Source organism: Ambystoma mexicanum, chromosome 13, assembly GCF_040938575.1.
Source record: "Ambystoma mexicanum isolate Mex_15411 chromosome 13, UKY_AmexF1_1, whole genome shotgun sequence".
In the NCBI taxonomy this organism is placed as follows: Eukaryota; Metazoa; Chordata; class Amphibia; order Caudata; family Ambystomatidae; genus Ambystoma; species Ambystoma mexicanum.
The window spans coordinates 200,465,895-200,478,027 of NC_090938.1; the positions used below are offsets into that span (position 1 = coordinate 200,465,895).

A 12,133-nucleotide genomic window follows, 5' to 3' on the forward strand; every position below is an offset into this window, starting at 1 on the left:
CAAAAAATACCTTCCTAGAATTCAACAGTTACCATCCACAATCACTAAGAGAAAACCTACCATTTGGCCAGTTTCTCCGTACCAGACGGAATTGCTCTGATAAAAACGATTTCAAAAATCATAGCCAGGTTTTGAAAAGGAATTTGAAAGAAAGAGGATACCCGTCCCACATCATTAGAAGGGCCTATAAGAAGGCCGCTAATATAACAAGGACAGATTGCCTATTGAAACATACCACGACTACTCTAGATAAAATCACCTGTGTGTCTTCCTTCACACCAATTAGCAATGATTTAAGGAAAACCATTTTAGCTAACTGGAAAATGATTAACACAGAGGCTTTTAGTATTCCTCCTCCTCGTTTTGCATTTAAACGCCTCACCAACATCAGAGATAAATTGGTCCACACCTACCCAGTGCCCAAATCCAGTTCTAATGCCCAATCCACATTGTGGCAATTACCCCCTGTAATAGGACACCTTAAATGTGGGAAGTGCAACATGTGTCAATTTACAAAGAACATTAAAACCATAGATTTGAAAAGCAGAAACTGGAAATTGGATTTCTTCAGCAACTGTGCCACCAAATGGGTGGTATATTGCATTATATGCCCATGCGGACTCATATACATCGGCAAGACCAAACGTCCGATGCGCACAAGAATTGGGGAACACTGTGGTTGTATCAAAAACAACATGGCGCACAAACCACTGGTAGAACACTACAAAATGATGAAACACAGACATAATGACATATTCTGGTGTGTGTTGCAAAAAATAGACTATCACCCACGGGGAGGTGACCGTGATAGGAAACTACGTAAATTAGAGCAAAAATGGATATATAATTTAGACTCGGTTAAACATGGTCTAAATTTGTATATTGAATGGGGATTATTTTTGCAAAAATAATTTACACAACTTTCCGAGTGCGCTCATACAAATGGGACTAATATTGAAATAAGCATTGCTGAGCTTTTTTCACTGTTTATAATATGCCATTCAGCCTGTTTGTAGCACAGTCAAAACCATGTTGCCCTTTCAAAAAACAGACATTCCTAGCTTTCCTCACGCATTTCAGGTCACGTGATTTGTTAGAAACGTGAAAACCGTGATGATGACATAGGGAAAGAACTTGTTTGTTTCGGATGCTGGTGGAAATCATTAAGGCGAGGCGATGCGAGTCATAAATCTATGACCACAAGGTAACTTTACACCAGACAAAGTAGAGAGTGTGTTTCTGGTGTGCAAACATATTCGGTTTAGTAACCGCGCCCGCGCACGTGTGGTTTTTCTTTTCATTAGAAAACGTGCTGAGTCGAGCAGCGATAAATGTCTGCATCCCGCGTGTGGATGAAAAATGCGTCTGCAGCATCACAGAGCCCGGCAGAGTGAATTCCTGCTGGTACGTGTTTGTGCCTGTAATGATGCTCAAGTCCGAGTTACATTAATAGAAATTGTAGTATATCCACTGTTTCGCCAGAACAAACACATCGACATTGACTGTTCTGTGTTTTTCTGTTTTTTCTTTCATTTAGACAGGATTAAGCTATAACGCCACTCTTTGAAGTGGGAATAAGTGCCCATACAAATAACAAAGGCCACAACAACATAGACGACCGGCATTCTGAATGATTGTCGGTACGATATGCTTTGACCAGAATTTGTTACATGATAATGGTGAAATAGAGTTACCTGTTTGGAAATAATACCACTAGTCTGTGAGAGTAAGACTGTTCCATTTCCTCTCCTCTTGCTAAATCTCTGAATGACAGTCTTTCAATAGCCCAGCAAAGGCGTGTTGCTAGTTGATAATAAGTGAAGTGATAATAGGTATGTGGAACCTATGTTTTTCCTTCACCATCGACAGTAAGAAATGGCAGGCCTAATAATGTCAGCCAAAAAGAAATGCAATCACTCATTCGTGATATGACAAGCCAAAATATAGGGCTGGTACACACCAAGTTGCTAATGCTACTGCATGGCTCTTGTGTGTGTTTTTTCTGAAATATAAACATTTCCACCAAAATAGATGGAGAGGTTAAAACATAGGTTCTCTGCTATAAATACATGTGAAAAATAATAATAGGCTCTTTCAGTAATTTATTTCATTTTTTCTGTGTGTTTTTTAGATACTTCGAGACATTGCACACTTGATTGTGTGACAAGCTGTACTTGTTAATATTGTGTCCTGAAGAAAGCCTTACATACACGACTAATTGATAAAAAATAAGGAGAAGTCGGTGTGAAAGTACTAAGGCTGGAAACGTATTTGTGCACGTCGACACAAAGGAAGTTGGGACGCTTTAGCAATATAAGAACAGGCTATTGTGAAGTCACCCATTGTGCTACTAACATCACTATTGTCTGACGATCAAATATTATGTGAACACATCATAAGATTTAAATCATAGATCAGATGTCTCTTTTTATTTGTGTTTTTTATGTATAATGAGTTGTACAAACGTGACCCAATGGTCTGTTTTATTAGAAAATATAATAAACTGATGAATTATTTTTGCTAAAATTGAGCCTACCATCTCTTTATATTTGTTAAAAGATTGATGGTCTGTGATTAGATGGATTTGGTGTGAGAGCTAGTTATGTTGACCCCTGGTGAGGATATGTAATGGTAGTTTGTTGGAAACCCCTTTTGTGTTTCTCTATATACTTGGTCCTCGTCCAACAAACCCCAAAAAGAGGACTCATGCTGTAAAAGCGTGCTCACTATTTTTGTATAAAAAATTGTTAGAATGTATGCGAGATTATCTTGTTGAAATATGGAGTGATTTGACTAATACAGAGGTACCGCAAGAGTTGCGTGATTTGATTGTCCTTTCCAATTTGCGAGATAATGCGGTGAAAATACGAGAACATGTGGGGTGAATATTTGTGTTTAAGCGATAACTTGATCAATTGCATAAAGAGATAATGATTAAAGGTGAACCACATATGTCATATATTCAGCAACGGTTTCTCCCGCAGTTGAAACCCGTCAGTAAAGAGATGTGATTTTGTACGCGAGACGCGCTTAGATGGATTACGGATGCCGCCATTTCCCCGATTGAAGTGCATGATACATTTAGTCAGTATACACCAGAGATGCAGAGAAAGGTGTTACAAGTTATGGTGGAGTGTTTGCAGGATGAATGTATGAAGAAAAAGGTGTGTTGTCCTGCTGATTTAATGAAAATGTATAAAAGAACATTTTCGCCTGACACCGGAACAACTGCTTTTTCTCTTGATTTGGCTTTGCTGCTTAATAGACGAACAGAGGTAGAATCCCCTACTCTGCAATTACCCATGAGGGAGGTGCCTCCCACGTGTGTCCCGAAAGTAGAGGTTGCCGCTGATGGAGCGATTCCAGCACGACCGATAGAAGCCCATTATATTGCAAAGTTTGTACATGTTCCCTTTTCTAGGCAAGAAGTGAATACGATAAAGCAGACCGTTCATGACATTAGGAAAAATCCAGCGGGATTCTATGAAGAAATTTAATCTGTTTTAAATTTGTCTGTTTTTATGCTAAGTGACATTGATTTATTGTTCCCTGTGATTCTTCCTGCGGACATATGGAAGAAGATTAGAAGTATAAATGATGCGCCGATGTTAGGCAACCCATGAGAGAACCTGATTAGAATTGATAGCGAAAGAAAGGCTGGGGAGAAGCCTCCGCAAGTAATTTTGACTTTGCCTTTACGGGTAGTAGAGAAATTGAAAACCTTAGTACCTGAGAAGAGAATAGTTCAGGATAAATTGACTGCTTGCTTACAAGGCAAATCAGAAGGAGGGACAGATTATTTTAACCGATTTGAAAATGTATTTGCAGATTTTAGTGGTCAAGATCCAAGTACTGAACCTGAGAAGAGATTGTTTGTTGATAAGTTTGTGCGAGGATTGATACCAAAAATTCAAACATTAATAATGACACCTGAAAGTGCATGGCAAGCAAAATCGCAAAGCGAAGTATTATATATGGCCTCCAATATTATGAGAATCGAGTAAATTCAGAGAAGGATAAGGAAATAAGGGAAAAAGGAGATTTGAAAACCAGAGTGTTACTGCAACAGGTAGCAAACAATAATAGAAGTGGCAGGAACGCACTGTCTAGAGTTCAATTTGCCTTAACATCCAACATGCAAGGAGGTCCAATAGGTATAAATCAGTGTGCCTATTGTAGACAAGAAGGCCATTGGCGAGCACAGTGCCCGCACTTGCAGAGTAGAAATGGGACTATTTCGAGAAGACCATTTAGAGGACAGCCAGGAATAGCAGGTCCGAATAGAAATGAGATGAAGCCGCAATTTCAGGATAATCAGGTTAATCAAAATCAACAATAGAACACCATGAATGGTGGAAATGTTTTTGATAGTCCCTCCAATACATATTACTCTGGAGACTTTACATCTGATGATGTACTGTTTCATTAGGACAGCCCGAAACAGGGGTTGGAACCAGTGCCTATTCCCGTTGACCAGAAAGGGCCCTACATAGAAATTAAGGTTGGGAATAGGGAGCACATTATTTTAGTGGACACAGGTGCACAAAAATGTTCGATTGATCATCAGCAGGTTCCAAATATACCACTGTCAGGGCATAAGAATGTCTCAGTAGGGTTCTCAGGTACACCAGTGATTAGTCCAATTTCACAACCAGTGCCAATTACACTAGGTCCATTTACCAAATCTTGCCTGTTTCTTTTGCCGACAAATTGCGGCGAAGTTTTGTTGGGATTGAATCTATTGAAAAAGTAGAATGCAGTAATTTATTGTTCTCCTGATGGAGTTAATTGACGATGTCGGCACAAAAAACTCCTGTATCGCAATTTGTATCCATGCTATTACCGACTGAATTGTGTGAAGTACCAGCTCATATATGGGCAGTGAACGATAATGATGTTGGATGTTTGAAAGTAGAACCAGTGAAAATTGTTCTGAAGGAAGGAATTACATTACAAAATTTCGAGTGAAGGTGAAAAGGCATTGAAATATATTGTGTCAGACTTAATTGCTAGAAATGTAATTGAAGAAATTTCTGGTAGTGTTTGTAATAGCCCGATTCTTCCAGTTTACAAGAAAGGAGGTAATGATATCCTTTACCATTTTATCATTGATTTACGCGCTGTTAATAAAGTAGTTGATCCCCAATTCCCGTTATTCCCCGATGTAACCACGATTTTGACTATGATTCCTGCTTCCGCATCGCACTTCAGTGTAATTGACTTGAAGAACACGTTTTGCAGCACTCCAGTACCTCCCGAGAGCAGATATTTGTTTGCTTTTACATTAGGAGGGCGCTCATTTACATTTACACGTATTCCACAAGGCTACACTGAAAGTCCAAGTATTTATAGTAGAGCATTAAAAGAATAACTAGACATGCTTGAATTACCATCAGGATGTTTATTGTTACAATATATTGATGACCTGCTTATAGCAGCAGACTCAGAGGACATTTGTAAAAAAGGAACTGTCGCATTATTGACACATTTGGCGGCACACGGTCACCAGGCAAGTTTGAAGAAATTCCAGTATTGTCGAGAGGAGGTGGCCTATCTCGGCTACCTCCAATCGAAGGAGGGAAGAAGATTGACACCAGAACGTATAGAGAGCATCTCTGATATGCCTATTCCAAACACACAGAAGGAAGTCAGGGGTTTAATTGGCATGGATTCGTATTGTAGGCAGTGGATAGCGCATTTTTCAATGATTTTGAAACCCATAGTGGCATTGACAAGGAAGGATGTTACCTTACCTTTGCCATGGAACATGGAGTGTCAAGAAGCTCTCAACCTGCTCAGAGCTGCGTTATGTTAGGCTCCAGTTTTGGGCATGCCAAATTATGAGGAGGGTGTTATGTTATCTGTGCATGAGAAGGATGTATGTGCTTTGGCTGTTTTGACTCAGGAACACAGGGGCAGAAATAGACCATGCGGTTATTTCTCTTCTACACTGGATCCTGTTGCATGTGCTTTGCCACGTTGCTTGTGAGCTGTTGCTGCAGCTGCAGCGTCAGTAAAACAAACCGAGGGAATGGTTTTAGGTCACTCTTTAACCGTGATGGTACCCCATTCAGTAGACGTTCTTCTAAATAGAACGCAAACTCAACATTTCACATCCGCCCGACTAACGAGATATGAAATTGTCCTATTTGCACCGCATATTCAAATTAAGAGATGTTGCGCTTTAAATCTGGCCGAGTTATTGCCCCCTCCCAGTGAAAAAGGGAGTGAGAAACAAGTATCACATGATTGCTTAATCACTACTGAGCAAGAGACAAAAGGAAGAATTGATTTAACTGATACCCCCCTGAAAGAGCCAGATCGAGAACTGTTTTGTGACGGTTCTTGTTTTAAATTACCAAATGGCACATCAACTGCTGCTTATGGCATTACTACACTGAAAACTATTGTAGAGAGCAAACGAATTCCATACAACTCAGCACAAGCTGCGGAAATAATAGCGTGAGCTAGAGCCTGTGAAATTTCTGCAAACCTTAGTGTAAACATTTATACTGACAGCCAGTATGCTTTCGGGGTGGTCCACAATTTTGGCCGACTATGGGCTCAAAGGGGCTTCCTGACGTCACATGAAACTAAGATTCAACATGGCACTTTGATAGTGAGACTTTTGTCAGCACTTGCACTTCCCAAGCGGTTAGCAATAATGAAATGTGATGCACATAAGAAAATAACATGTAATGTAGGAAAGGGAAACGCATTTGCTGACCGAATTGCGAAACAAACTGCCACTGATTTACACACAATAATGTATGTCGAAACAGCAGAGAAAGTGTCCTGCATGGTAGAGGACAGAATTGAGACAGTCAGAGAGATACAAGCAGAAGCCACTTTAGATTAAATAAAACAATGGTCCGAGGGTCCAGCAGAATTAGATCCGGAGGGCTGTTGGGTGGACGAAGAGAATAATAGATGGATGTTGCCAAATGCATATGTTATGGCAATGGTTACCATGGCCCATAGCCCAACACAGATATGTGCGAAAAAGATGTCACAGCACCTCGATTCTGTATGGTGTAATGGAAACATTAAGAAAACTGCAGAGAGATTGGTTCAGAATTGCATGACTTGTTTAGAACATAACATTGGAATAGGAACAGCGACACCAGTAGGAAGTTTTGGCCCCCCCTCTATGCCCTTTGAGGTCATCCATTTGGACTTCATAGAAATGGAAATATGCCAGAACTATAAATATGTCCTCGTAGTGGTCTGTGCGTTTAGCAAATGGATGGAGGCTTATCCCCTGAAACATTGTTCAGCCATGTCAACAGGGAAATCCATGTTAAAAGAATATTTTCCCTGATTCGGGCTGCCCCATGTTATATGGTCTGACAATGGCCCGCATTTTATAGCGGCCGTGATATTACAAATCTGTGCAGGCCTCCGAATCAAAAAGCGATTCCATTCAGCCAGACACCCGATGAGTCGTGGTTTGGTAGAATGCCAAAACAGTATTTTGAAAAATGAAATAGCTAAGATTTGCGCCAAAAGCAATTTGAAATGGCCAGATGCATTAACACTAGCTTTGCTGTGTATGCGCACATCTGTGCATGCAAGGACTGGCCTCTCCCCATATGAAATAATAATGGGGAGAACAGCGATTGTCTGGAATGTGCCACATCCAAAAAGATTGAGGGATGTTGAATACCCATTGCTCATTGACTATTGTAAACAGTTGTCTCAAAACTTGTGTTTGGCTCTTCCTGGCAGATATTCAGTCCCAGGACATTGTCTGCAACGGGAGACTGGACCCTGGTTAAGAACTTTGAAAGAAAATCTTAGCTTGCACCGCGTTGGAAGGGACCCTACCAGGTGTTACTGGCTACGCAGACTGCAGTCGGAGTGAATGGTCAAAAGCATTGGATCCACGCAACACACAACGAAAAGAATCCTGTTTCCTTTGCCATATGAGAAAGAGATCGATAATCCTGAAGTTGAAAGTAAGACAGCCGTGTTCGATCACAAAGACATCGCTGAATTTCAGCCAGAAGTCCTTCCTGAGCCCGAGAAGGGGCCTGGAGAGATTGCAACAAAAATTGAAACATCAGTGTTACCTCAACATTGTTATACTGCTGCCTCATCATCACGAATTGCATCACCAACTTGCACTGTTTTTGCATCTGCTGCAAACAACGACATACCGTACCTGGAGCTGTAAGGTACAATCTGCGTTCACAAAATTGGAAGTAATCAGCAGCTTTTGTTTCGCCTTTGTTTCTAGCTCAAGGACAGAGCTGGGAACGGAGGCCTAGAAAAAGAGAGCGTATGAGCTGTATCGGATGAGAGCTCTGACAGGCGGTTTCCCAATGCTACCATTGAAAAGTGAAGGCCTTTGCAACCTAGCGTGAACAAGCGGCGCAAAAGGTACCGACAGTATAAAATTGAGATTGATGCTTGCGCCTGCCTTTTTGGAGCTGTCAAGGTAAACACCAGCTTGCTGCCATCATAAGCAGGCTGAACTGAACTTGTTTGAACTTTGTTGCCAACGTGTGTTGCCGTGGAGAACTTTACGATGGACGCTGAGAAACCTTTCATTGATCATGCATTTATATGCTCCTGCTGCTACCTGCACTGATGTTGCCATTGATAGACATATAGACATTGGGCCTCATTACAACAAAGGTGGTAGGGGGTTAACGGCGCCGGTTGAGCTGCCGGCCCCATTAACAGCCTACCACCTCATTACAAGGTCTCCTTGTGGGATCCGTTAAGGACGCCTGGTAAAACCAGGCGTCCTTGGCGGGCGCCGCGAGGAGACCAGGACGCAAACGGGCCCGTTGTTTGCATCCTCCCCATTCCCATTGAGCCCTATGGGGGCTCAAATGGGAATGGGGATGTACAGGGTCTGGGTTCCTTGAATGGGGAAACACCGGGCCCTCCAAGGTCGGAATGGCCTGGTATTTCCCCATTCCAGGAACCTAGACCCGGTACCCGGAATGGTGGTAGCCATGCCGGTAAGAACGGCATGGCTACCTCCATTCTCGTAATGAGGCCCATTGACATTAAGCCTGCCTCAAGAAAGACTTGGTCTACAAAGACTAACCTGCTCCTGATTACCATACCTATCTGTATAGTAGTTACATTGACCCCAATGTTCTGGTTCTTGGAAGTTATGCATCCTATGAACACACTATTGCCAACTGTAAATGCTCCACCTACCTTTACCCCAGCTCATGTGCTTTCTTACACTCTTCCGTCACAAGATGTGAAACACAGAAAAGGTTATGACAATAACACTTTATTACTGATTATGAATATGACTCATGCTATTTTAAATAGATCCAACTGTTGGGTTTGTTCACATTTACCCCAGCACGAGGAAAGAGGAATGGGTTGGTATATACATCATCTATCGCTTAATACTGCCTGTTATGCATCACTAAGAGCTCTATTTTTTGTAAAATGGTATGATAGTGTCACTGGAAACTTTGATGGAACAAACATAAATTAATTCGAAAGATTGGTATTAACCCTGCTAGTTTGGTCTGTGTTCACAAACCAACGCAAAATGAACACTGTATCAACTAGTCCTATTGATAGACTGTCTAGTCCTTACCAGTCCCTGATTACTTTCAAAATGGCTCCGGTTGGAAACAAGGATACAATGCCTCCCTCCTATACTATTAATCATAGTCCACATTCTGTTCCATTTTTCTTGCGTAAAAAAGGCTCCCACCCGGTGGGAACATTTACTGGGTGTATGAATACTTCTGTACTTGGGCAAGAAGAGAAACCGTTATATATAGGAGGTTCTGTCTATTTTATGTGTCGAGACCAAGCTTATCAATGGTTACCTAGAAATTGGGAAGGTACCTGTTCTTTAGGGATACTCTTACCTGGTGTGTTCCTTGACAAAACTTCTGAAATAGCAAAAATATCTAGATCTCGGCCACAACGAGATGATACTGCTGGGCAAATTTTTGGGGACATAGCAAAATCGTTTATACCTTTCTGGGGACAAGCAATAAACTCATGGAATAAAAGAAAATTATCCAGGGTATTAGAGAAAACGATAAATGGAACCACTGACATACTTTACAATATGACATTGGAGCAAAAAAGCAATCAGACTAGTTGCCCTTCGGAATAGAGTGGTTCTTGATATTATTTTGGCTGACCTTGGAGGTGTATTTAAATTAGTGGGGTCAGTGTGCTGTGTATTTGTAAATGATTCCTCCCCTACAATATTTGAAGCAATTAAGAAATTACAAGTCCTAAGTTCTGAAATTCATGTTCCCGCAGGTGGCTGGAATCTAAACGGTTCTGAGAACTGTTATGATCCTGAGGATGGAAACTAATTGCAATTTTGGTTATGATAGTCGGTATCCTCATGTTCTGCTGTTGTTGCATACAATGCTTGCCAGCCATTTGTTCCATAATTTCGAATTCATGTGCACAAACAATTAGTACAACGATTGTGAAGCCTCCTCCCAGAATGATAAATGATGGCCCGAAACACGAAAATGAAATTATTAAGGAATTTATGGGAATCAATATTTCTGATGATGATAGTGACATGGGTAGTTCAGAAAGTGACACCTGGTCTGATGAGGACGCAATGTTTGGACAATGATGCTATTGGCTTAAGGCCAAAAGGAGGGTTTGTTATACCGAAAAAGTAATCACATAGCCCGAATTATATGAATAGTATGTTGGCCATAAGTGAATCGCATCATGTGACAAACTTTGCAGACCAAGAAAACTGAATGGGACCATAGGGAGTCCATTTTGTAACTACCGGCCATTTTGTTTTTTCTTTTTGTAAACGCTTTGCAAAATATATTATATGCTTTAGATTCACACACGGTGCGAGGCCACAGCTTGGACTCTGAAATACTAACGTAGGCAAGAATGTAGAGCCATGCAGAAATACATTGTTTTCCCTCTCACTGAGGCCTTGAAGCTGTGCAGAAGCCACTCCTAATCATTAGTCCAGGTGCCGGTTTGTCTTGCAAGCGCTGTTGTAAAAGGCAGTTAAACATGAATAATATGCAACTAGCGGTGCTCCTTCACGAAGGATCATATTCTGCCTCACAACTGTCTGACCCTTAGATCATGAGTCGCGGCAAACAGATAACGTTGTATGGAATGTTTCTCTGCTAAGAACAAGATATCCTTCCTGTGCCAGCGCTCCATGTTTCTCATAACAGAAAAGTGTCTCTGCAGCTTTTGCTAGAATAAATAATGTTTAGACTAAATGAAGACGTGTCATAACTGTCAATTACCGAACCCTAGCTTGTCTGACATGTATAAGGGTGGGACGAACCGCATTAACAAATGATGATGTATTATGTATATATATGACTGCTTGAGTGCTGCTCGCGCTCTCTCGCATCTCACGGTGTCTGGGAACACACGTCGTGAGGCGTTGAGACCCAGTAGGCCGACTGAGATACTTTGAATAAAACAAGACTTGTTTGGAAATCGAACCTCACAACTGACGTGTCATTGGGTATATGGTTAATGTGCCTTATTTCCATGTATGGCCTAACAATACACAAGGAGCATCGCAAGTTCCTGAATTTCGTTGTTCAAGAGAACCATTACCAATGCAAGGCTCTTCTCTTCAGACTGAAGTCGGCACCCAGATTCTTCAAGTGCCTAGCTCTAGTGGTTGCCAATCTGTGTCTACAGGGGATCCACGTGTACCCTTATCTGGACGATTGCCTCATCCGGACCAAGTCAAAGGAAATCGCTGTTGACCACGTGCAAGGACTGTCCGGCTGCTGACAGAACTGGGGTTCTCGGTGAATTATGCAAAGTCCTGCTTGATTCCATCACAGGACATGCTGTTCCTGGGGTCCAGGCTCAACATAGTGTCCTGCCCGGTGTCTCCGTCAGAGGAGAGGATAGCAGCCTTCTTGGGCAAGGTGCAACGGCTGTTGGCACTGAGTATCGCCATGGTGCGGACCATCAAGTCACTGCTCAGCATGATGTTGTCATGCATATACCTGATTCGGCTCCGCAGGTTGCGGATGTGTCCACTCCAGGAGTTCCTCGACGCCCGTTGCGTCCAGGTGTCCCGAGCCTTCCAGCACAGGATCGCTCTCGGTGAGGAGTTCCGTCATGAGATACGGTGGTGGGGTGTGCGCTCCAACATCGCCGGAGGCACGGA

General features: G+C 41.9%; 1 long non-coding RNA gene across 1 annotated transcript; it reads left to right on the forward strand.

The window, feature by feature from the left end:
- The first annotated feature begins 701 nt into the window (after positions 1–701).
- LOC138520111 (uncharacterized) lies at positions 702–2,467 on the forward strand. The gene is made up of 3 exons (XR_011282794.1): positions 702–1,404; positions 1,538–1,640; positions 2,132–2,467. It is a non-coding gene; the product is annotated as an uncharacterized lncRNA (long non-coding RNA).
- Positions 2,468–12,133: the final 9,666 nt, after the last annotated feature.